General features: G+C 40.1%; 1 long non-coding RNA gene across 1 annotated transcript in view; it reads left to right on the plus strand.

Moving 5' to 3' along the window:
• Window positions 1-213: 213 nt before the first annotated feature.
• The window catches only part of LOC138259428 (uncharacterized), a 33,058-nt gene continuing 9,007 nt past the window's right edge, over window positions 214-24,264 (plus strand). Inside the window, exon 1 of the long non-coding RNA XR_011198728.1 lies at window positions 214-481. This is a non-coding gene — a long non-coding RNA (uncharacterized lncRNA). The remainder of the gene's footprint in view (window positions 482-24,264) is intronic.

Below are 24,264 nucleotides of genomic sequence, written 5' to 3' on the forward strand. Positions count from 1 at the left end.
TATGGTTCGATAAGAAACATACAAAAAATACTATATTGAATATGTGCATGTAATTGTGCTTTAGAAAGAAAGGTTGTTGTTCCTGTTTTCCCCGTAAGACAACCCACGTAGAGATTTGTGACATCCTGCCCACAGCCTCAGGGGATTGGCCAGTGTCTATGGAATTCTTGTGTCATGAGAATTCCGATGCAGCCTCTCTGAGGTGACTGAGAAATGAAATGTCAGTTGGGACTGCTGCTGTTGCTGAGGTGTAAAGAATAAACTAAGAGTTAATACTTGAAGAGCTGTGCTTCATTTTTGGGATATTTCATCTACATTTTACACTGGCGACGACTGAAGACCTTTTCACCTCTGGATACACCTCAACACAGCAAGAAGGCGACAAAACAGTAAGGAGACGATTCACCTCCAGAATTTCAGCACAGATGACTGTTCGTTGGTAATCATCCTGCATGGGTCCTCAGGGCCAAACTTTAATTTGGTGAGTGACAATAGCTATGTTTTAAAACCAAACGTCGATAAGGATATTGCGAAGGAGTCAGTGGGCATCTGGTCTAAATATTACTTTAAAGCTGTTAAAAGAATCTGGATATCAGACAACAAAGAAGTGGAGAACACATTGTTATAGACCAGCAAAGCCCAGAAGGTGATTGCGGAAGGCATACTCATGTGCAGCTTTAGAAAACAGGCAATGAGACTTTTAAAATTGGGATTTGTCTAACGCTACGAGAATATGATATGAGCCTTTTAAAATTGGAGTTTTCATTTTCTTAAGAGAGGTGCACACTCCAGCTTTACAACAGGATTATCTTAAAAAATGAGTCTCATTCCAAATAACAGTGACACGCACACTAATACTGACTTTTGTTCTGCGTGCACTATCAACAAAACCCACAATCATCAAATCAGTTATTTATGGGTATCATAGCATCTATGTCTTTTAATTAAAGATGCTTGATGAATTGTATGACATTTCCCACAGGCCAGATAATATCTGCGCACAAGATGGTGTTGTGAGGGGCATATCTGCTTGCAGAGTCAGCATTAATTCAATCTCCATGTAGAGGAATCCGGATTTCTACTGAAATTAAAATTTACCTGAAAACAGTTATTCTGTGGTGTGCGAGGTCTCTCTCTCTCTCTCTCCTGGCTTTCAACTCCGAGAAGTGACAGTTGGTTTGAGGAAGGGGCTGTTCTATTGTTTGTTCTCAGTAGATGAGAGTTTCCGATCACAGACAGTTTAGCTCCTTGGTGTACACCATTTCTGCAGTCTCTACTGCCATCTGGTGGACATTTCTGAGAACTGCTGGTATGCTGTTTGTTATATATATACATATAACAATATTCATAATCTCTGGTTGCAATGTTTGACAGTGTGTGATATTTAGCCTGAGGGTGTTATCTCGTTTTAAAACATAACCAGTCACAGGGTTCGAGTTTATAAACATGCAAAATGTGACAGCACCACCCTTCTTTTTACCGTGCCCTGGTGAACCGCCATTAAAATGGAATAAGTGGAAAAAGGTTTTCCATAATTATGCTGTAGTATGTGGACCGAATTTAGGTTTAGAAAGGAAAACAGCCTTATTACTACATTGTTTAGGGGCAGAGGTACAGGAAATTGTAGAACACCTTCCAGATTTAAGGGTTAATGAAGCTGGAGGATTAAATGAATATGAAATTAACTTAAAAAAATTGGATAATCATTTTCTCCCCAGAATCAGCACACATTTTAGAACATTTCCACTTTGGCGAACGATCACAGAAGGAGGGTGAAAGTGTAGAAGAATATGTGTCAGTACTTAGGAAATTAGCAGCCACTTGCAACTTTGGAGCGAGTTGTGATGAACGGATTAGAGATACATTTTTACTAAATTGCAATATGGAAGAAATTCGAGAAGAATTGTGGCTTAAAGATGACCCTCCCTTAAGTGAAGTGTTAATTGTAGCCAAACAAGAGGAACATATGTTGAAATGTGTGCAAGAAATAAAAAAAGATAACTTGAGAAAAGAGGATGTACAACAAGTAGAGATGGAAGAAAGTAATGCTCAGGTTGTGAAAAGTAATGTACTCACACAAGGAAAGAGAACTGACAACGAATTCAAAGGGTGTTGTTTCAGGTGTGAGCACACTGGACAGTTGGCAAACAATAAAGTTTTTCCTGCCATCAAAACTCATTGCAACAAATGTGGGAAAAAGGGACATTACGTGGTGTGTTGCAAGAGTGGGAAGAAAATGGATAAGAAGAATGTAAGTGAGATTTGTGAAGAAATTGTGTTACAAATGTCAGATACTGAGCTGTGCAATCCTAAAGACTGGATAAGAATAGATGACAAAGATGTAGAAGTCATGTTTGAGTCTTGTTCCAGGTTGACAATCATATCTGAGAGAGTTTTCAATGTAATGTACAAAGGAAAAGTCAAACTTCTAAAAATTTATTTTTCGCCAGGAGGGTATGGCGGGCAACCCATAAAGATGAAGGGTTACTTCCTAGGAACAGTAGAATACAAAAATAAATATACTGTATGCAAAATATATGTGTCTGTTCAAGGAGATAATATTCTGGGCAGGCCTGTACAGAAGAATTTAGGTGTGTTTCTCAACCCCAACGCCAACCCACAAATATTAGTGCAAAAGATATCTCATTCAGGGGATGGAAAATGCAAAATTGAAAAAGAATTTCCTGAAGTTTTCTCTGATAAGTTAGGCTGTCTTAAAACTTTTGTACACAAAATAAAATAAAAATATAATGCCATCCCAGTTTCAGCTAGAGCGAGAAGTCCTCCCATTAGTGTACATAAAACAGTCAGAGCTGAGTTAGAAAAATTGTGCAAGTTGGATGTGGTCATGCCAGTTGAGGCGACAGAATGGTTGGCTCCCATTGTGGTAGCTAGGAAAGCAGATGGAAAAATCCGCCTATGCCTAGACCTTAGAGCACTCAATAAAGGAGTTGTAGTAGACAAGCTCCCAATGCCCAAAATCACAGACATTTTTTCCAAGATAGCTGGAGCAAAGTATTTTTCAACATTGGACTTAACCTCAGCATATCACCAAATTCGTTTACATGCTGATTCACAGGACCTTACAGCTTTTATAACTCCTATGGGGTCTTACAAGTTCAAGAGAATGCCGTTTGGCATCAGTTTTCCAAAGGGCTATGAACTCCATCCTAACGGGTGTACCAGGGATATTCTTTTATCAAGATGATGTGTTGATTTTTGGTGAAGACGAGACAATACATGACACAAGACTTCGACATGTCCTTATGAAATTCAAAGAATATGGGATGACTGTCAAAAAAGAAAAATGTAATATCAAATGTACAGAAATAAATTATCTAGGACACACAATTTCATCTCAGGGCATACAACCCAAACCTGAATTGGTGAACACAATAATGAATTTAGCTTCTCCTGAAAACAAAGATGAGTTAAAATCGTTCTTAGGAATGGTAGAGTTCTATAGTAAATGTATAATCAACTTTGCAAGTCGCACTTTTCAGATGAGGAACTTACTAAAAAAAAAATGTTATTTACACCTGGGACATGGGGTGTAAAGATGAATTCGAAGACATTAAGGCCCATATTTATAATTTTTTAATGCCGCAATTGCGCCGCTTTTTTACGCAAAAGCAGCGCAAACTTCCAAACTACAATTGTATTTTGTAAGTTTGCGCCGCTTTTGCGTAAAAAATTACGCAAATGCAGCGCTAAAAAAGTATAAATACGGGCCTAAGAAGGCACTAGCGAACACACCCTTAAATCTTTTGTACCAGGAAAGGAAACAATAGTGGCAACTGTCGTAAGTTCAAAAGGTCTAGATGCAGTTCTTCTTCAAAAAGTTAGTACAGGGGAACAAACCATAGCTTTTGCTTCCAGAGCTCTTAGACAAGTAGAAGTCAATTACTCTGTGATTGAGAGGGAAGCATTAGCAGTATACTGGGCTCTTCATAAATTTAGAGCCTTCATCTGGGGAACTACATTTAAGGTAAAAACAGACCATAAACCACCTAAGGAGGTATTTACCAAGAAAGGCTTGATGACAATCTCAAGTAGGATCAAAAGATGGGTGGTAAATCTCCAAGAGTTCAGTTTTGATGTTGAGTATGTTCCAGGGGTTAGCAATTGTGCTGCTGATTGTCTTTCACGTTTAGTGAAAGAAACAGGTGTTGAGCATGACCGTGAGATGAGCTGTTGCGAGGCTGTAGATGAACCCAAAGAAGATGTCTGTATGATAACCAAGGGTGCCATTGAAGAGAGTTGTTGGAAACAGGAATTGCAAGTTGATCCCATTCTGATAAAAGTTAGAGAAAATCTAGTTAAGGGATGGGAATCACAAGGGAAAATTGAGGAACAGGTGCAACCCTATTGGATGGTCAGAGAGGAATTTTCTGAGTTGGAAGGGTGTCTATTTGGGTTTACCAAATTAATACCGCCTAGTAGTTTAAGGATGAGGTTGATTGAGCTGGCTCACGATGGTCACTTTGGCATCACCAAGACTAAACAGAGGTTACGTCTAGACTTTTGGTGGCCGGGGATTGATGGAGCTGTAGAATGAGTAGTCAGGGATTGTATACCATGTGCAGCCAGTGATAAGGTGTTAAAGTTATACACTCCACCTATGTTGTGTCGTCAGTTACCTGAAGGGCCTTAGATGGATGTGGCCATGGATATAGTGGGACGATTGTCTGAAGAAAAGGGATGTCCATATATCTTAGTTTTAGTGGATCTCTACTCAAGATGGCCAGAAATTAAAATGGGTTCAGACATTAGTTCCAACACAGTGATAACATTTTTGTTGGAAGTTTTCATGCGTGAAGGTCTTCCCAACACGTTGTTGACTGACAATGGAACACAGTTTTGCTCAAGAGAAACAAAGGAGTTTCTGAAATGCAGTGTAATAAAACACAAACTTTGTGCTCTTTATCATCCTGAAACAAATGGAGTAGTAGAGAGGTTTAACAAAACCATAAAGGAAAGCATTCAACTGGTTAAGGTAAATGGACTGTGTTGGAAAGAGGAAGTAATGTGTAGATTGGAAGTTTATCGTCTCACCCCACATCAGACCACTGGCAGGACACCTTTTGAATTGCTAAAGGGTAGGAGACCTAACTCTAGATTAGTGCCTGGGTGGATGAAGTGGCATAAAGGCTGGGTAAAGATAGACACGAACCAAGCATGGAGGAGAAGAGAGCTTGACTTACAACATACACAAAAGAAACATTTTGACAAGACACACAAGACCAAGGCAATTGACTTCAGAGTAGGTGAATGGGTTAAAGTGAGATCGCCTACAGGTCAGAAAGAGGGATCTAAATTCACAGAACCATTGAAGATAATTAAACTATTTCACAATGCAGTAAAAACTCAGGATGGAAGAATATGGAACTTGTGTAGAGTGGTCAAATGTGTGGAGTCGGATCAACATGATAGTGGGATTAAAATCTCAGTTCAGAGAAAGACAGATAGAGAAATTAGAGATGAACATAATTTAGGGAGTACCACAAACAGTGATAAGTTGGTGAAGTCAAACAACAACAAATCGGAAATTGATCTCAGAAAGAGTGGGCATGTTTTACAAGGCTCCCTACATATTTTAAAGATTATAAGGTCAACTGATTTCCACATATTTCTTGAAGTTTTGTTTCAACCTGGTTTTACTTGAAAGCCTTGTATTATCCAGCAATATTCCTATGTTTATACATTTTCCTTTGAGAATTGTTCATTGTGTAAATGCTTTTATTCATTGGATAATTCTGTGTAAGTGTTGTAGACACATCTATACTCCAATGTATTTTCTTTGTTATTACTGATTCTTGATGCTAGTTTACAATAGGCTATAGGCCTCATATTTTCTGTTAGTTCATATATCTTTGTTATTGTATAAAGAGGGAGAAGTGTGTCATCCTGTCCACTGCCTCAGGGGATTGTCCAGTGTGTATGGAATTCTTGTGTCATGAGAATTTCGATGCAGCCTCTCTGAGGTGACTGAGAAATGAAATGTCAGTTGGGACTGCTGCTGTGGCTGAGGTGTAATGAATAAACTAGGAGTTAATACTTGAAGAGCTGTGCTTCATTTTTGGGACATTACATCTACATTTTACAAGATTATCTCATAGTGTAATTATAAATGGTAAAGTTGTGTTTACCAAAATCAGATTTAAGTGTCCAATATGGCTGAAGCAAAAAACATTGATTAAAAAAAAAAAACTCATTCTGACCCAAATTAACTGACGGCTCCTAACCAATTAAAGATATCTCCTTCCTTGCAAAGATTATTCTGAGACCTGGTATGAGCCAACCAGACGACACTCCCCCCTTATACCATCTTCCATGTCACTTTCAGTCTGGCATGATCACAACTCTTGAGAAAGATGGCAGAGAAAAGTGGTGAGCTCTAATCAATACCTTTCTTCTACAGATTACTCATTTAGTGAAATTGCTATAGCCAGTTGCAGAACGGATTGGAAAGGTTTGATGCAACCACAGATGGCACCACAGCAAATCATAACTAAATCACTATTGCAACAACAGATGCAGATGCGGAAAGTGACACCCTCACCCCCACTTGTGAGAACCCATGCACTGGCAAAGGAAGTAATTGTCCTATCTGGGCAGAAGGGGAAAAAGCAATTCATAGATAACAGCACTCTACCAGATGGCAGCGTAAAACCCCCATGGAGCAGGCGTCTTATTTCAGCATCACACATTTGAATGGCCCAGAATTACAGCCTGAGAGATGCCACTCCCCAGCGGAGAAGCAAGAATAGGGAAAAGAGCAACCCATGGAAATCAGTCATCAGCTGAGCACCCATATTGCAACGGAGCACTTTTAATTTTTTTTTGTATTTTGCATTTATGTAGCTCTTTAGGCATCGAAGAACAGGATGGATAGCATGCCATATCACAAGGGAGTGCTTACGAGAGTGTTGCTCCTTGGCCTGTGGGAAGCGTTTCGGTGTTGCGCGTGAGTGGCCATAGCAATGCCCTTATCTTATCTGAGGTGGCTGCACATAGGCATGTAATGGGAGGGTATTTAGACAAAATATCAAAGAAAAAATACTGTGTGGACAAAATATTGTATCAAGAATATCAAAGGCAAAAATATTGTGAAGGAAAGCTTCCATAGGCAAGCAAAGTTTTACTATATATAACGTCACATATGTGCCTTCAAAATATATATCTCTTCAATATATATAGATGTGGAGTTAAGAATAGTAAATCAATACTTACCTAGGTGCACTTACTTTCTCGATATTTGTGACACGATATTCTGTCAACGCAATATTTTGGGTCCCGTCAGTGATCCAGTGGGAGGAAGATGTGTGAAAGACGGATCAAATGCATTTTATCTTAATTTGGTATTGACTACCTAATTGTGTCTGACAATGCGGAGTTTAATGAATAGCCATTGGCCTACTAGGTTTCAGTCCCCAGCCTGCACCGGAGGTCCTGTTACTCATTAATTAGGTCCCCGGCACACGGCAGCGATTTTTCTACCAGGACTGAGGCTAAAGTTGCACCGCAGTCATGTGACCCATGCCGTTGCCTGACACATGGATGAATGTCATGGATGTGAGCACGTGGAAGGGCAATGAACCCGTACTACAAACACTGCTCCTGCACAGAAAAGTAAGGACCGCTAGGGTGCCTGTCCACCTATCTCTGCGAACACTATACCAGCAACAACCTAATACTCCTTGCATGCCCTACCACAATTACAACATTTACATTAAAGCGAACCTTGACAATACACTCCCATGGCATCCTGGGCAAGCATTCAATAATGTATTAGAACATATGAAAGCTTGCCACAAAGACAAACATATATTGCAGTGCATAAGCGCGTTCGTCGATGTGGTATGAAAAACAGACTTGCCATCAGGCATATATTCGAAGCCCACTACTTAATCATCGATAACAAACCTACCAATCATCTGATTTGGAAATCTTGATTCACAGAGGTATCAGCACAAACAATAAGAGCATATCGTTCTCCAGGACTACACCCTCACACGATTGACAAACAGGAAAAAGGAGGGCTATCCATAAAGCACAGGAACGGGCAAAGCACAGCCTGAATTTCACTACCAGTTCAGCATTCCATGTGAAATTACAGTAGTGTTCCTATAGGTCTCCCTCAGCGTTAGCTAAAAAAATTATCAAATTCTCCTTCCATCAGGCCCAGCCGAATCCTTATTCGCAGTTTTCTCTTCACTACCTACAGAAGGTTTACTCACAATCATTTCCTAATCACCAGAGACTTTATTTTCTGGCTAGAGGCCAAATACAGTTTATCCTCAGCATTCCCAGACATATGTGACAGGCTCAACCTCGAAGTACTCTCAAAACTGCCTCCAAATAAGCCACCATTCTAGCGTCGATGTGGCCATGCTGCCACCCACACCAGTCATTTGGTCTGACCACAAGATAATTCCATTCAACAACAAACTCCTAACAGCAAAATCTAACACAAAAACACAAAGCAACTCCATTAAGTTATAAAAACGAGCATCAAAATCATACTGACAGAAAACCTTTCACTGGTCAACTTCTATACGTCCCCAGCAGATCACTTCCTCTTTCATTACTGTAGCCACAGACACGTGCATCCTTCCGTAATTTACGAGTCACGACCACAGCCCATGAACTACAGAAATCATAAGTGTCAGAACCCCTTTCAGAGGGCCATGGGGTATGCAGGAGCTACTGGGCCCAACTGTAGTGGCTGTGACCTTTTATTCCTGATGTACCAGGGCCTGACCAACTAGGGATCCAGAGCAACCGGGTCTAGTACCCCTTCTGCACAGGACTCTCAGTGGTAGCTGTGGTTGAGCAGTCAAGGCTTCTGGTGCTCAAAAGTAGGTGGGTATGGTTAGGATCTGGTTTCTATATGATTAGGATCTAGTTTCTATAGAAAAAGCAGTTTTTTCTTGCCTATATCTTTGGCGCTGCTTGACGAATCTTCACAAAATTTTCTCCCAAAAATTCAAGTCATGTGAGCTGCTGTCTGGAAAATTTGGGGGTGATTCGTCAAGCGGGGTCTGAGATAAAGGGGCGGGGTGAAATTTAGAGCGTTTCCAAAGTTAATTCCCATAGGAAAAATTGAACAATGATAGCGCAAAAATCACTGGACAGAAATACCAAATGTGGCAGAGAGGTAGCTCTTGGCCCAGAAAGATCCCTTTTTGTTATTTGGTGTAAATCCGTTCAGTAGTTTTTGAGAAATGTAAGGAAATCCAAATTTGTATATATAGGGACGCAAAGGATTTGCTACCCCTGCCAATCCCATGCAGAGATCTGATTGGCTGACAACACTTCAAGCAAGGAAGTGTTGTCAGCCATCATGGGACTCATCTGAGTCCCAGAAATCAATGTGAAAAGAATTAAAATGGGCAAGGTTCACCCTGACCCCTTAGCCCTGGTGCTGGGGTCCCAAACAGACCAACCCAGGGCTAAAAAGCATTTGTTTTTTAAATGTTACCTCAAATTTGCTCCCCCACAGCACCAAGGACCACCATCTTCCAGGGCTATACTGAAATATGAGCTGGGGGTGTGACCCCTCCCCTGCAGCCTCGGGGACCACCACCTCTCTGGGGCTATAATAAAAATGCAACACGTGTCAGTTTCGGAAACCCTTCAGCTCCATGGACCACCACCTCCCCGGGGCTTTGAATATAGTAAAAAAGGAGGGCTTGTTGACCCCCGGCACCCCAGAGACCACTGCCTCCCCGGGTCTTTGAATATAATATATGCTGGGGGTACATACCCCCCCTCACCCTGGGGACCACCACCTCCCCGGGTCTTTGAATATAATATATGCCGGGGGGGACAGCCTTCCACCCCCCACCCCGGAGACTACCACCTCCCCAGGGAAAAGAGTAAAAATAAGTAAAGGGGTCAGTTTCAGACCCTCATTAGCCCCGGGGAACACCACCTCCCCGGTACTATCTTCACATTGGAGGGGGGCCATGCAGCCCCCTCGAGGAGCCACAGATGGCCCTAGTGACTGCTACCCCCCAGGTTCCCACCCCGGGACATAGTTGCTTACTGTGGCTCTGAAGCTGCAGCCAAGCCACAGCAAACACTCTGCTGTTTGACAGTGGGCACCTGTAAAGCAGGTCACACTGTGAAACAGTAAAGCTTTCATCTCTTTTCCCTGCATGAATGCAGGGGACAGAGATGAAATATTTCAAGAAGCAGCTCCCTGCTTGCTGAGGCAAGACCACTGCGAGGAAAGCCTTAAGGCTTCCCACGCAGTGCCAGGTAGCCCATAAAGGGCATTTTCTTAAATAATAAAAAAAAAAAAAAATGTGTAGGGACCATGGGGAAGCCATTGAGGAGGTCTCCCTTGCGGTCCCAGAGAGCCCATAAAGGGCTAGCAAAAAAAAACAGCTCAGTGTGAAGGTTGTAGACCTTCACACTGAGCACTGAGAGTTCAAGTCCAGCTGGACTTGCTTCCCTCTTTTTTTGAAAAAAATAAAATAAAGAATGACAGATACATTTTTCATATTAATCTGTGCAGACATATCTCATTCTAAGTATATCATACATCAAAGTCAACAAAACTCCCTATCTCTCTCCCTCTAACTTTCTCTCTCTCGGTCTCTCTTTCAATCAATTTCTCCCACTCTCACACCCACTCAGACGCTCACACACACACTCACAGACCCACTGAGACACTCAAGCACCCAGTCATAGACCCACTCAGACCCTCATGTACCCACTCGCAGCCCCAGTCAGACCCTCACAGACCCTCTCACAGACCCACTCAGCTAGATAAGCACCCACTCACAGACACATTGACAGCCTCATGCACCCACTAACAAGCCCACACACACACTGACGCACCCACTAAAACACTGATGTACGCACTCTCACACCCAGACACACACTCTCACAGCCACTCTCACCCCCAGATACAACCTCTCACATCTATTCTCACACTCAGAGAGGCTGTGGCCAACCCCACCCGCACATGGCCAAAGGGCTGTGCACAACAAGGGGTTTGGTGATTAGGGTGGTTGGCTGCAGGGTCTGGCTGCATGCCAGGTCTTGCAGGCAACACCACTGTGCACGGGTGAAGGCTGTACACAGTGCAAGGTAGGGTGCATATAGAGGGTTGGCTTCTGTGGCCAACTGCCAACGTGCACAACCAAAGGCCACTTGCAGTGGTGGTTGGATTAACATATAATAATGAAAATTAATATACGTTAAAAAACATAGAAATTCACCGAAAAAAACAAATGTTACAGGGACATTATGAACAAACAATTCAGTGGGGCACATCAACAATCAATGTCTATACTTTTATAATATCATAATGAGATGACATGAGAGATCCTAGTATATTTTAACTGTATTGCTAATTAAAACATCACCCTTTCCTGAATGTGTAGACAAACAATAACTAACCAAAGAAAAAAACATGTACTCGTGTAAAATTAACCAAACCAAATATGTCCATGCAATTAGAAAATTTTAATACAAAAGAAAATATCATATTATACGCATAAACATATAAATATATAGAAACAACATATAAAATAAGAATGAAAAGCCATCAGCCGACACGTGTTTCGTCCTGACTGGACTTCTTCAAGGCTGAGAAAATCACAACAAATAACAAACAATTACAACAAATATATATGTACAATATATACAAACATTAAAATATATACACATCAAATGTTTTGTCCTTTCATTTTCCAAAATACAAAAACAAATAAATTCTTTGGTCAATTGAATACACAAGCTCTTATATATGCATATTATTTGTAATATTTCTCTTGATTTGAAGCTAAACAAAAGACTTCAAAGGAAAGGAAGAAAACCACCACCACACAACCTCAGTGATAAAGTGTTTATTTGAAATGTCCGACAATATAGTATAAAACATTTCCCATGTCCCCAAGAGTAGGTCTATTAAAGCCACAGCGATAGTTAACCATGCAACATGCAAGCCCAAGTATAAGTGAATTTCTTTTTCGTTGGCATTCGATCACCTTATATCTATAATTTCTCTTTTTTCAAAAATGAACTATTTAATGCCCAGAATAACCCCTCCTTATGTAATAGTGAGTAGAGAGAATCTAATAAGTATATACCTTTATTCACTTCTATATCCGTATGATCGTATTTCATTTATCATCCTCTAAAAAGGAGGGGGGGAGATGATAATTTTGTTACTCCCCTTTCACTTGTCAGAATTAGTTTCAAGGCACGCCAATATAATGTATTGTGATGCAATTACTGACCTGTTTTAAATCACAGTCAGTCACTTCCTTGCTGTCTTCGAAATAAATCTAAGTTACGGGCATCGCAAACCTCATGCATTGAGGAACCAACTGAAATACAAATAATTAAAATAACTCTAGTGTCCTCTATCAAAAGACCTCCGTTCCTATGTAATCATCTTTGTACCAATATCTCCACACTATCCTGGTAGTGGAGCCAACATTCTAATAATGCTCCATTTTTCATTAGATTACATAAGATACATTTCACAGACTTCTGCCATACACCTACCTATATGCCTCTCTTTCTGTTCTTAAATTACATCCCACTTCTATATCCCGATGTATCTCGGCAAGAACCTCGAGGGCCCCTGTACCTCGCCTCACTCTCCCCGACTTTTCCCAGGTAAGTGCAAGTCCCTCGCCGGCATTTTGCGCGCCGCGTTAATGCTCAAACAAAGTTAATTAACAGCAAAAACGGACAACACGCCTGCCCACAGAACCGCGGCGGCCATTTTGAAGTGGTACATATTTAGTGAATGCTACCATAGAGTAAAGACGAAGTATCGTCTATAGCCTATGTAAACATTATGGAACGGCGATTTTAATATCTCATATCCTTCGCAGTCATTTTAAATGTCGCGTTAGAACTCAAACAGAGTTCATTAGCCGAAAAAGCGGACAAACACCTACCTATAAAAACGAGGCGGCCATTTTGAAGTGGTTCATATTTAGTCAGTACTACCACCTAATAAAGACGAATTATCGTTTATAGCCTGTGCAAACATTTGACAGCGGCGATTTCAATATCTCATATCCTTCAACTGGAACACCAGCCATATTTAACAACCTAAAGCAAACAATAAACACAAATTTACACCTAGTCATAATGACTACAGTGGCCATTATCAGGAGATTTCAGCTTACTCGAAATTATTGAACAACGCAGATGAAAATCTGTCTACTGCATATAACTACGGCGGCCATTTTTTAAATGGCAATCGCCATATGTCACATGTTACATTTCAGTAATAGACTTTACAGCAGTGAACTTTAAACTTTAAACTTTATAAGAGAGTACAAATTAGATCTATTTGCCAACCAAAGAAATACATTTTTAACCATCCAATATCATGATGGCAAAGTGATTTCCACCCCCAGTTTGTACAGAAATGTCACATTAGTAAATATATAAAGTGAAGCCGTAAACGGTCCTCCCAACATATAGAAAATTCGAATAAGAAAGGAAAAGACCCTCCCAATCTGTGAAGGAATATGCGAATATATATATGGGCTTCTTTGAAGCAATACATGTTTGGAAGAAGGGCCCCTCTGTATTTACCGACAATATTTTCTTCTGGGGAAGATATATTGATGATGTTTTAATGATTTGGACTGGATCGGAACAACTATTAATGGAATTCTATGAATACATCAATTGTAACATTTTTAATATCCAAATGACATATGAATTCAGTAAGAATAAAGTCTGCTTTTTAGATCTAGAGATATCCATCACAGATAATAAGATCCATACGAAAGTTTACCGCAAACCAACAGCCTGCAATTCGGTACTACATGCGGAAAGTGCGCACCCTAAAAGTCAAATTTCAGCCATCCCATTTGGGGAAATGACCAGACTGAAAAGAAATTGTAGTGATCCCAATGTATGTAACATAGAACTAAATAAATTGGAAGACAGGTTTGCACAGAGAGGCTATTCCAAGCGTATCATTAAAACAGCAAGGAAAAAGATTGATCAAACATGTAGAACTACCCTACTAGGTCAAAAGACAAAGATGCGAGACAGTTCATCATACAGAACAATGAGTTTTTGTACGGCGTATAGCCAAAACAGTCATAACATATATCACATTTTATGTAAACATTGGAATGTTCTACAGACAGATGAGACACTTGCTGCTTTACTTCCTAAGAAACCTAAAATGATCCACAAAAGAGGTAAAACTATTAGAAATGAAGTCTGTAGAAGTTTTTTACCACCTTTAATGGAAAGTAAAGGAACATGGCTTCCTAAAAGAATTGCGGGTTTCTATAGGTGTGGAAATTGCAATATGTGTAGTATGGCATTGCATAAAACTACTGAATTCAGCTACAATGGTAGTGACAAATATAAAATCTCCACCTTTATCAACTGCAATACGAAATTTGTGGTATATATATTGGAATGCATATGTGGCCAGATATATGTGGGCAGTACAATAAGGCCCTTGAAGGAACGTATTCAAGAACATATCAGAGCCCTAAGAAATTATGACATAGCATCACCGCTAGTACGGCATGTTAAAGATAAACATCCAGTAACTGAGGTTCCATTAGTAAAATACATGGGTATAAATCAAATCCCGATGAACGCTAGGGGTGGCAACAGAACATTGGACTTGCGAAAAAATGAAGCAAAATGGATTATTAAATTAAGAACGATCGAAATGGGCATGAATTTGGATGATGAACTGTACCATTTCCTCTGAATGTATCTATTTGGCATACTATGGATGTAGAACAATACAAAAAGGATATGAGTTACTAACTTTGTTAACATCCATTCTATATCGTAATCCTTCACAGATTGGGAGGGTCTTTTCCTTTCTTATTCGAATTTTCTATATGTTGGGAGGACCGTTTACGGCTTCACTTTATATATTTACTAATGTGACATTTCTGTACAAACTGGGGGTGGAAATCACTTTGCCATCATGATATTGGATGGTTAAACATGTATTTCTTTGGTTGGCAAATAGATCTAATTTGTACTCTCTTATAAAGTTTAAAGTTCACTGCTGTAAAGTCTATTACTGAAATGTAACATGTGACATATGGCGATTGCCATTTAAAAAATGGCCGCCGTAGTTATATGCAGTAGACAGATTTTCATCTGCGTTGTTCAATAATTTCGAGTAAGCTGAAATCTCCTGATAATGGCCGCTGTAGTCATTATGACTAGGTGTAAATTTGTGTTTATTGTTTGCTTTAGGTTGTTAAATATGGCTGGTGTTCCAGTTGAAGGATATGAGATATTGAAATCGCCGCTGTCAAATGTTTGCACAGGCTATAAACGATAATTCGTCTTTATTAGGTGGTAGTACTGACTAAATATGAACCACTTCAAAATGGCCGCCTCGTTTTTATAGGTAGGTGTTTGTCCGCTTTTTCGGCTAATGAACTCTGTTTGAGTTCTAACGCGACATTTAAAATGACTGCGAAGGATATGAGATATTAAAATCGCCGTTCCATAATGTTTACATAGGCTATAGACGATACTTCGTCTTTACTCTATGGTAGCATTCACTAAATATGTACCACTTCAAAATGGCCGCCGCGGTTCTGTGGGCAGGCGTGTTGTCCGTTTTTGCTGTTAATTAACTTTGTTTGAGCATTAACGCGGCGCGCAAAATGCCGGCGAGGGACTTGCACTTACCTGGGAAAAGTCGGGGAGAGTGAGGCGAGGTACAGGGGCCCTCGAGGTTCTTGCCGAGATACATCGGGATATAGAAGTGGGATGTAATTTAAGAACAGAAAGAGAGGCATATAGGTAGGTGTATGGCAGAAGTCTGTGAAATGTATCTTATGTAATCTAATGAAAAATGGAGCATTATTAGAATGTTGGCTCCACTACCAGGATAGTGTGGAGATATTGGTACAAAGATGATTACATAGGAACGGAGGTCTTTTGATAGAGGACACTAGAGTTATTTTAATTATTTGTATTTCAGTTGGTTCCTCAATGCATGAGGTTTGCGATGCCCGTAACTTAGATTTATTTCGAAGACAGCAAGGAAGTGACTGACTGTGATTTAAAACAGGTCAGTAATTGCATCACAATACATTATATTGGCGTGCCTTGAAACTAATTCTGACAAGTGAAAGGGGAGTAACAAAATTATCATCTCCCCCCCCTCCTTTTTAGAGGATGATAAATGAAATACGATCATACGGATATAGAAGTGAATAAAGGTATATACTTATTAGATTCTCTCTACTCACTATTACATAAGGAGGGGTTATTCTGGGCATTAAATAGTTCATTTTTGAAAAAAGAGAAATTATAGATATAAGGTGATCGAATGCCAACGAAAAAGAAATTCACTTATACTTGGGCTTGCATGTTGCATGGTTAACTATCGCTGTGGCTTTAATAGACCTACTCTTGGGGACATGGGAAATGTTTTATACTATATTGTCGGACATTTCAAATAAACACTTTATCACTGAGGTTGTGTGGTGGTGGTTTTCTTCCTTTCCTTTGAAGTCTTTTGTTTAGCTTCAAATCAAGAGAAATATTACAAATAATATGCATATATAAGAGCTTGTGTATTCAATTGACCAAAGAATTTATTTGTTTTTGTATTTTGGAAAATGAAAGGACAAAACATTTGATGTGTATATATTTTAATGTTTGTATATATTGTACATATATATTTGTTGTAATTGTTTGTTATTTGTTGTGATTTTCTCAGCCTTGAAGAAGTCTAGTCAGGACGAAACACGTGTCGGCTGATGGCTTTTCATTCTTATTTTATATGTTGTTTCTATATATTTATATGTTTATGCGTATAATATGATATTTTCTTTTGTATTAAAATTTTCTAATTGCATGGACATATTTGGTTTGGTTAATTTTACACGAGTACATGTTTTTTTCTTTGGTTAGTTATTGTTTGTCTACACATTCAGGAAAGGGTGATGTTTTAATTAGCAATACAGTTAAAATATACTAGGATCTCTCATGTCATCTCATTATGATATTATAAAAGTATAGACATTGATTGTTGATGTGCCCCACTGAATTGTTTGTTCATTATTAAAACGGGTCTACTATTGTAAACCCGGAATTACACATCAAGGCAACGATGTGTGTCAGTGTATGAGCACTCATAAGCTTATTTTTACATGTTTAGAATGTGCATTTATTTCAAGTAATGAGTTGCCTTTTGTTGTTGATTACAAGGACATTATAGTTAGGGAATACAATTTTTAAAAAACATAGAAATTAAAATAAAAAACAAAGGTTAAAGGTGGGTTATATTTAGGCTCACATTTTAAATGTATAGAACCATAGAAATTCACCAGTTATAGATAGTTACCTCAAGTATCTATAACTCATATCCTAAGGTAACTGTAACTCACATCCTCGCTATGCACTGCTAATTAACCCACAAATTACGGCATTACAACATCTTTGATAATATCATTGTAATATTTGCAGTAACATTGTTGATGAAAAAACTGAGTATAGCTGGGCGCAAGTTATAGTTACCTTAGGACACAAGTTTTAGTTGCTTGAAGTAACTCTAACTATAGCTGGTGAATTTCAATGGTTTTGTGCATTTAAAATGTGGGCCTAATTATAACCTCCCTGTAACCTTTGTTTTTTTAAGTGAATATAAAGTTGTATTTATTTATTTATTTTCAATGAAAGAAAACACAGTTTGAAGCTTAGTTATAGTTAGGAAAACATATTTCCCCCGTACAAGCCAAGTTTAAACTACACAAACTTAAAAAATTCTAGTTATGGTTATAACTTTAATTTAAAATGTATCCACCACCTTCTTTTAAGTAGCGGACCTTGTGACACACTGTTCAGTTCGCTAAACAGACAACACTAACTATAACTCGCCACTCTACCATGCTCTGTGTTGTGGCAAATAATGTAATTTGAGAAATTAGAAAACATTGTTATGAATGCTTTCATTTCGCTTGCTATAAGTGATGTAGTATACAAAGGTATAAACAGTGCATGGAAAAGGCATGAGTTATAGTTAATGTAGTGTTGTGAGTAAGGTGACAAGACTGTTTGGAGGTGCATAACTTATAGTAATTTGAAGGTGGTGCATAAATTATAAATTTATTTTATACTTCTAACTTCACATTTTTTAATGTTTGTGTATTTTCAGGTGGGCTTGTATAGAAATAACACATACAGTATTTCTAACTATAAAATATCCTTAACCTTTGTTTTTTTCATTGTATCTTAATAGTTTATATTTTTTAAATGTGTTTCAAATCACAGTGTGGAGTGCCATTGATTGGAGTGTCATAAAGTGGAGTGTAGTACAGTACAGTGAAAGAAATTCTTGTCGAGTCTAATGTCGGAAGTGGAGTAATATAGAGTGGACTATAGTGGAGTTGAGTAGAGTGGAGTGACAGTGTACAGTAAAGTGTTATACAGTGGAGTGGTGTGTCATATTGTGGAGTATCGTAGAGTGGAGCAGCATGCTGTGCAGTGTAATGGCGTGTTGAATAGTAGAGCTGAGTGTTGTACAGTGGAGTGTTGTCATCTGGAGTATCATGAAATAGAGTGTGGTGGAGTGGAGTGTCATCAAGTAGAGTGTTGTAGAGTGTCCTAGAATGTAGCAAAGTGTTGTAAAGTGTAGTGGCCTAGAGTGGAGTTGAGTGAAGAAGAGTGTTGTTTAGTTCAGCGTTGTTGAGTGTAGTGCTGTGCAGTACAGTGGCGGAGAGTCTCATGCAGTGTAGTGTTGTACAGTGGAGTATCATTATTTGTGAGAACACAGTGCATGTTAGTGTGGCAAGTTATAGTTAGTGTTGTCTGGTTAGAGAGCTGAAAACAGAGTGTGTAACAAGGTTTGCTACTTCTAATAATGTGAAGGTGGTGGATACATTTAAATGAAAGTTATAACTGTAACTTTAGAATTTTTAAAGTTTGTCTAGTACAAACTTGGTTTGTATCGGGAAAATATTTTTTCCAAACTACAACTAAGATGTAACTTTTTTTTAAATTGAATTTCAGTGGTTTTAAAAAAAAGTTGTTAATGAAAATGTGTTTCAAATCGTAGAGTACAGTATCACAATTGGAAAGTTATGTGGAGTCTCGTACAGCACAGTGGAGGAGAGTGTTGTAAAGTTTGTTGTCATAGACTAAAGTATTGTAGATTGGAAATTAATGCAGTAGTATGTAGTAGCATATCTTACAGTGTAGTAAAGTGTTGTATAGTGGCATGGTGTCTCATACAGTGGGGTCAAGTATCGCATATTAGAGCAGCAAGTTGTACAGTGGAATGGTAAGTCGAACAATAGTGTAGGGTATTGTAGACTGTCATAGAGTGGAGTAGAATGTTTTAGAGTGGATTAGGGTGAGATAGATGCCATAGAGTGGAGCATTGTCAAGTGGTGTGTCGTAGAGTACAGTGGAGGAGAGTGTTGTACAGTGTAGTGCTGTGTCATATAGTGGAGTGGTGTATCGTAGAGAGAAGTTGAGTGGAGTATTGTCGACTGTTATACAGTGTAGTACAGTGGCATAGAGAGGTTGGGCAGAGAGTGAAGTAGAGTGGCATAGAGTGTAGTACAGTGTTGTAGAGTGGAGTTGCATACAGTGGAGTAGAGTGTCGGACAGTGGAGTAGCGTAGAGCAGAGTACAGTTCAGTGGCATAGAGTGGAATAAAGTGGAGTGGAGTATAATGGAGTGGAGTACACAGGAGTGGGGTAGTGTAGAGTGGAATAAAGTGTCTTAGAGTCGAGTAAAGTGTCATAGAGGTGAGTGGAGTGCAGTAGAGTGGAGTGGTGTAGCATACAGTTGAGTAAAGTGTCATAAATTGGAGTACCGTGTTGTACAGTGGAGTGAGGTGTTGTAAAGTATTGGAAAAATATGTAGACTACAGTAGAGTGGCATACAGTCTAGTTGATTTTTGTAAAGTGGAGTGGAGTGGTGTACAGTACAGTGTTGTAGAGTGTGGTACAGTGGATTGGCATAGTGTTACAGAGTATAATGGCATTAAGTGGTGTACAGTGGAGTGACATACAGTGGAGTAGTGGAGTAGAGTGGAGTACTGTGTCAAAGTAGAGTTGAGTAAAGTTGGTGTGACAGGCTGGCCGGAGCCTGCCCGCACATTTTCCCAACATGTGCTGCTGCTGCCGCTAGTGAGCCGGAACCAAAACTGAAGCACCACCAATCAGGGAGGAGAAGCCAGGTCACCGCGTGAAGAAGGAAGCACAAGAGGGCAGGAATCAGGAGTTCCGGGAGAGAAGGAGCCGGGAGGAAAGGCGAACGAGGAGCGAGACGGAGGAGCGATAGAGGACACCGTGGAGAGAACCCAGGCCGGAGGACCAGAGAGACCAGGGAGCGGTTCGTCCCCGACTGGGGAAGGGAGGACGACGTCCTGGGAAGCGGAGCGCAGCAGTCCGCCACGCTTCTGGAGAAGCGTGGCAAATCCAGGTGCGTTGGAGCGCCATAATTACGGGAAGGGAGGACGGGTGGAGCGGACCTAAAGAACCAAGCGAGGGGGAGGGAGACAAGGAAAGGGTAAATACGGGCATGCACTGTGATAAATGATACGGCACGGGTGAGGTGAGGGATATTCAAATCAGTACATAGGAGGTACGACAGGCACAAGCTCACAGCAGTGATTAGGTAACGAGAAAAACGTAAACAACAGCATTCCAGAGAGCCATGGAAGAAAGAGAACAGGAAAATAGAAGAAGACAGGAGAGAAACTAAGAAAACCCTGACAGAGAGGGAAAGGAAAGAAAAGGCTAATAGAGAAGGAAAGCCCAGAAAACGGAAAGAGTGAGAAGAGAAAAGAAGGAAAAACATCAGAAGAGGGAAAGCCAGAAACTGTTAGGAAAGGAGAAAACATAAACACTTACCGAGATTCTTCTTCTTTTCTCTGCATGTGCTTCCCGGGAGACCTGAAGAAACTGAGAGAAACAAGGAAGTAATTATGAACCATGAACTACAGTAACCTCAAAAGTTAAAGACGGAATGACAAAAAGAAGAAAACCAGCAGGAAAACTAAAAATTCTTAAACAATAAACCACACTTACCTACTTGGCGGCCGACTCCTGCGTTGTTATTTGCCCTCATACTGTAACAGTTGGGTACAGTAGTATACAAAGAGTTGCATACAGTGTTGTGTAGTGGACTAGAGTATAGTAGAGTATAGTGGAGTAGTGTATTTTACAGTGGCATACAGCATAGTACAGTGGAGTGAAGAGGTATAGACAGAAGTAAATTGTTGGAGAGGGGCATACAATGTAATAGAGTGGAGTTGCATATAGTACAGTAGTGTATGAAACAGTGGGGCTGCGTAGATTGGATTGTTGTATTGTAGAGTGAGGTAAAGTCTCGTACAGTGGAGTAGAATTGAGTGGAATGCTGTAACATAGTGTAAAGTACAATAGAGTGTATTGGTGCGTTATAGAGTAGAGTGGCGTGGAGTGTACTGGCATTGCATAGGTAATGAACTGATATAAACTGGAGTGGGGTTTCATGCAGTAGAGTGGAGTACTGTTTCTTTTAGAAAAGTGTCATATAGTGTAATAGAGTGTTGTACATTGGTGTGTACCAGCATAGATCAGAGTATAGAGTTGGACAATGGAGTGAATGGGGATTGAGTGGAGTAGAATGCCGTAGAGTGCCATTACATTTGGTAGACTTTGATAGAGTGGAGTTATGTAGAGTGTAGGAGAGTGTCATACAATGGAGTGGCATGGAGGGGAGTGGCATACACTGTAGTGACATAGAGTGGATTACAGTAAAGTGGAATTACATACTGTAGAATAGCATACAGTGGAATACTGTCTAGCGGAGTTTAGAAGAGTGGAGTGTCATATAGTGGAATAGCGTAGAATGAAGTGGTGTACAGTGAAGTGGCGTTGAGTGGAATAGGGTACAGTGGATTAATTGGTGTGGAGTGGGTGGCATACATTGAAGTAATGTAACATATACTTGAGAAACCTGTTATTAATTGGAGTGGTGTCTCCAGTAGAGTGGAGTGATGTGTCATACAGTTTTGAAAACTGTCATAGAGTGGAGTAGAGTGTTGTATAATAGAGTGTACGGCATAAAGGTGAGTGCAAATTTGGACACTGGAGTAGAGTCTAGTTCAGTGGCATATATTGTAGTAGAGTTTTGTAGAGTGGAGTTATATAGAGTGGAGGAGAGTACACTGGACTGGCATAGAGTGGAGTAGCATACCATGGAGTTGCATAAAATGGAATAGAGTTGAATGGAGTAGTGTAGAAGGGAGTGGTATACAGTGGAGTGATATAAAGTGTAATAGCATATAATGTAGTAGGTTACAGTGGGGTGGCATAAAGTGTAATAGTGTGTAGTATAGTAGCATACAGTGGAGTGGCCTACAGTGAAGTGGTTGAGACTGGAGTGGCGTATTGTGGGTTGGGGTATAGTTACATACATTGCAGTGGGGTCGAGTGGAATACCATACACTAGAGGGGCAAAGATTGAAGTTGAGTACAGTGTAGTAGTGTGGAATGGAGTGGCACATGGTGGAATAATGTAGAGTGGAGTACAGGGTAGTGGTGTAGAGCGGAATAGCGTAGAGTACAATCACGTAGAGTGGAGTGGCATACAGTGGAGTGGAATAGACTGGAGTAAAGAACAGTGGAGAGGAGTATAGAGAAATAGCTTATAATGGAGTGGCATAAATTGGGGTGGTGTACACTGGAGTGGCGTAGAGTGGAGTGGCATAGAGTGAAATAAGTTAAAGTAGAGTGGTATACAGCAGAGTGGCGCAGACTGGAATAGCATATAGTTGAGTAGCATACAGTGCAGTGGTGTACAATAAGGTGGTGCAGACTGGAGTGGTGTACACTGGAATGGGGTAGAGAGTAATAGCATACAGTGGAGTGGCGTACAGTGTAGTGGCATCCAATGGAGTAGGATAGAAGAGTGGGGTAGAGTGGAGGGGCGTAGAGTGGAGAAGCATACAGTAGAGTTGCATACAGTGAAATACAATGAAATAGCATATTGTGGAGTAGCGTATGGTGGAATTGTGTAAAGTGGAATAGCTCATACTGGAGTAGCATTTAGTGGAGTGGCATACAGAGAAGTAGCGTAAACTGAAGAGGCATAGAGTGGAGCTGCATACAGTGTAATAGTGTTCAGTGGACTGGCATAGAGTGGAGATGTGAACAGTGTAATAGTGTAGGGTGGAGTAGCATAAAGCGGAGTGTTGTACATTGGAGTGGCATAGAGTGGCATAGAGTGTAACAGTGTATGGTGGAGTAGTGTTCAGAGGAGTGAAGTATAATGGATGGTGAGACTGGAGTGGTGTACAGTGGCTTGGGGTAGAGTACAATAGCATACACTGGAGTGGCATACATTGGAGTGGGGACCAATCAAATAACATCAAATTAAGTGGCATAGAGTGGCATGCCATACACTGGTATGTATGGAGTAACGTACAGTGGTGTGTCATACAGTGGAATAGTGTACAGTGGAGTGTTGTACAGTGGAGTGCCATACAGTGGAATAAAGTAGAGTGGAGAGACATAAAGTAGAATGGCGTAGAGTAGGACAGAATATAGCAGAATAGCGTCCAGTGGAGTGGCATACAGTGGAGTGACATAGACTGGAGTGGCGTCAAGTAGCGTTGCGAACAGTGTAATACCATTGACTGTAAGGGCATAGAATGGAGTCTCGTACAGTGGAGAAGCATAGAGATGAGTTGGTGGGAATGGAATAGTGTTTAGTGGAGTGGCTAAAGTGGCGTGGCATAAGGATGTATGTTAAATTTAGCAATGTAAATTATTGTGAACAGAGTAACGTAAAACAGTGAATTGTGCTACCTTGCGTTTCTCCAAATGTACCAATCAATGCAGGGCCACGCATGGTGGGCTTGCATTTCTTTATAAATCTGACTTAAGTATTTCATTGTCCGCGTGACACCATGAGTGACATGAGGGAACTGCAAACCAATAATACATCTAGGCCTTAGTTATATTTTGGGCTATGGTATACTGTAGTTTGCAGTATACCATGGTGCATGGCGATGACGAGTCAGTATATAATTGGGTAATGAATGTTTTTAGAGAATGAAAAGGCAGCCATACTGTTTTTACAACACTTTGACTGTGTTCAGTGTCAGGGCCTTAGTTATAGGTAAGTAGTAGGTCCCTAACTATTAGAACTGGAATTAAGTGGTAATAGATGGGGAAATGTATTTTATTTTTTATATATTTTAACATAATTCATGAAAGTACTGCAGTGACACATCATTAAGTTTAAATGCCCTATAAGTTTAAAAATACT

The sequence above is a fragment of the Pleurodeles waltl genome, chromosome 9 (assembly GCF_031143425.1).
Source record: "Pleurodeles waltl isolate 20211129_DDA chromosome 9, aPleWal1.hap1.20221129, whole genome shotgun sequence".
Taxonomy (NCBI): Eukaryota; Metazoa; Chordata; class Amphibia; order Caudata; family Salamandridae; genus Pleurodeles; species Pleurodeles waltl.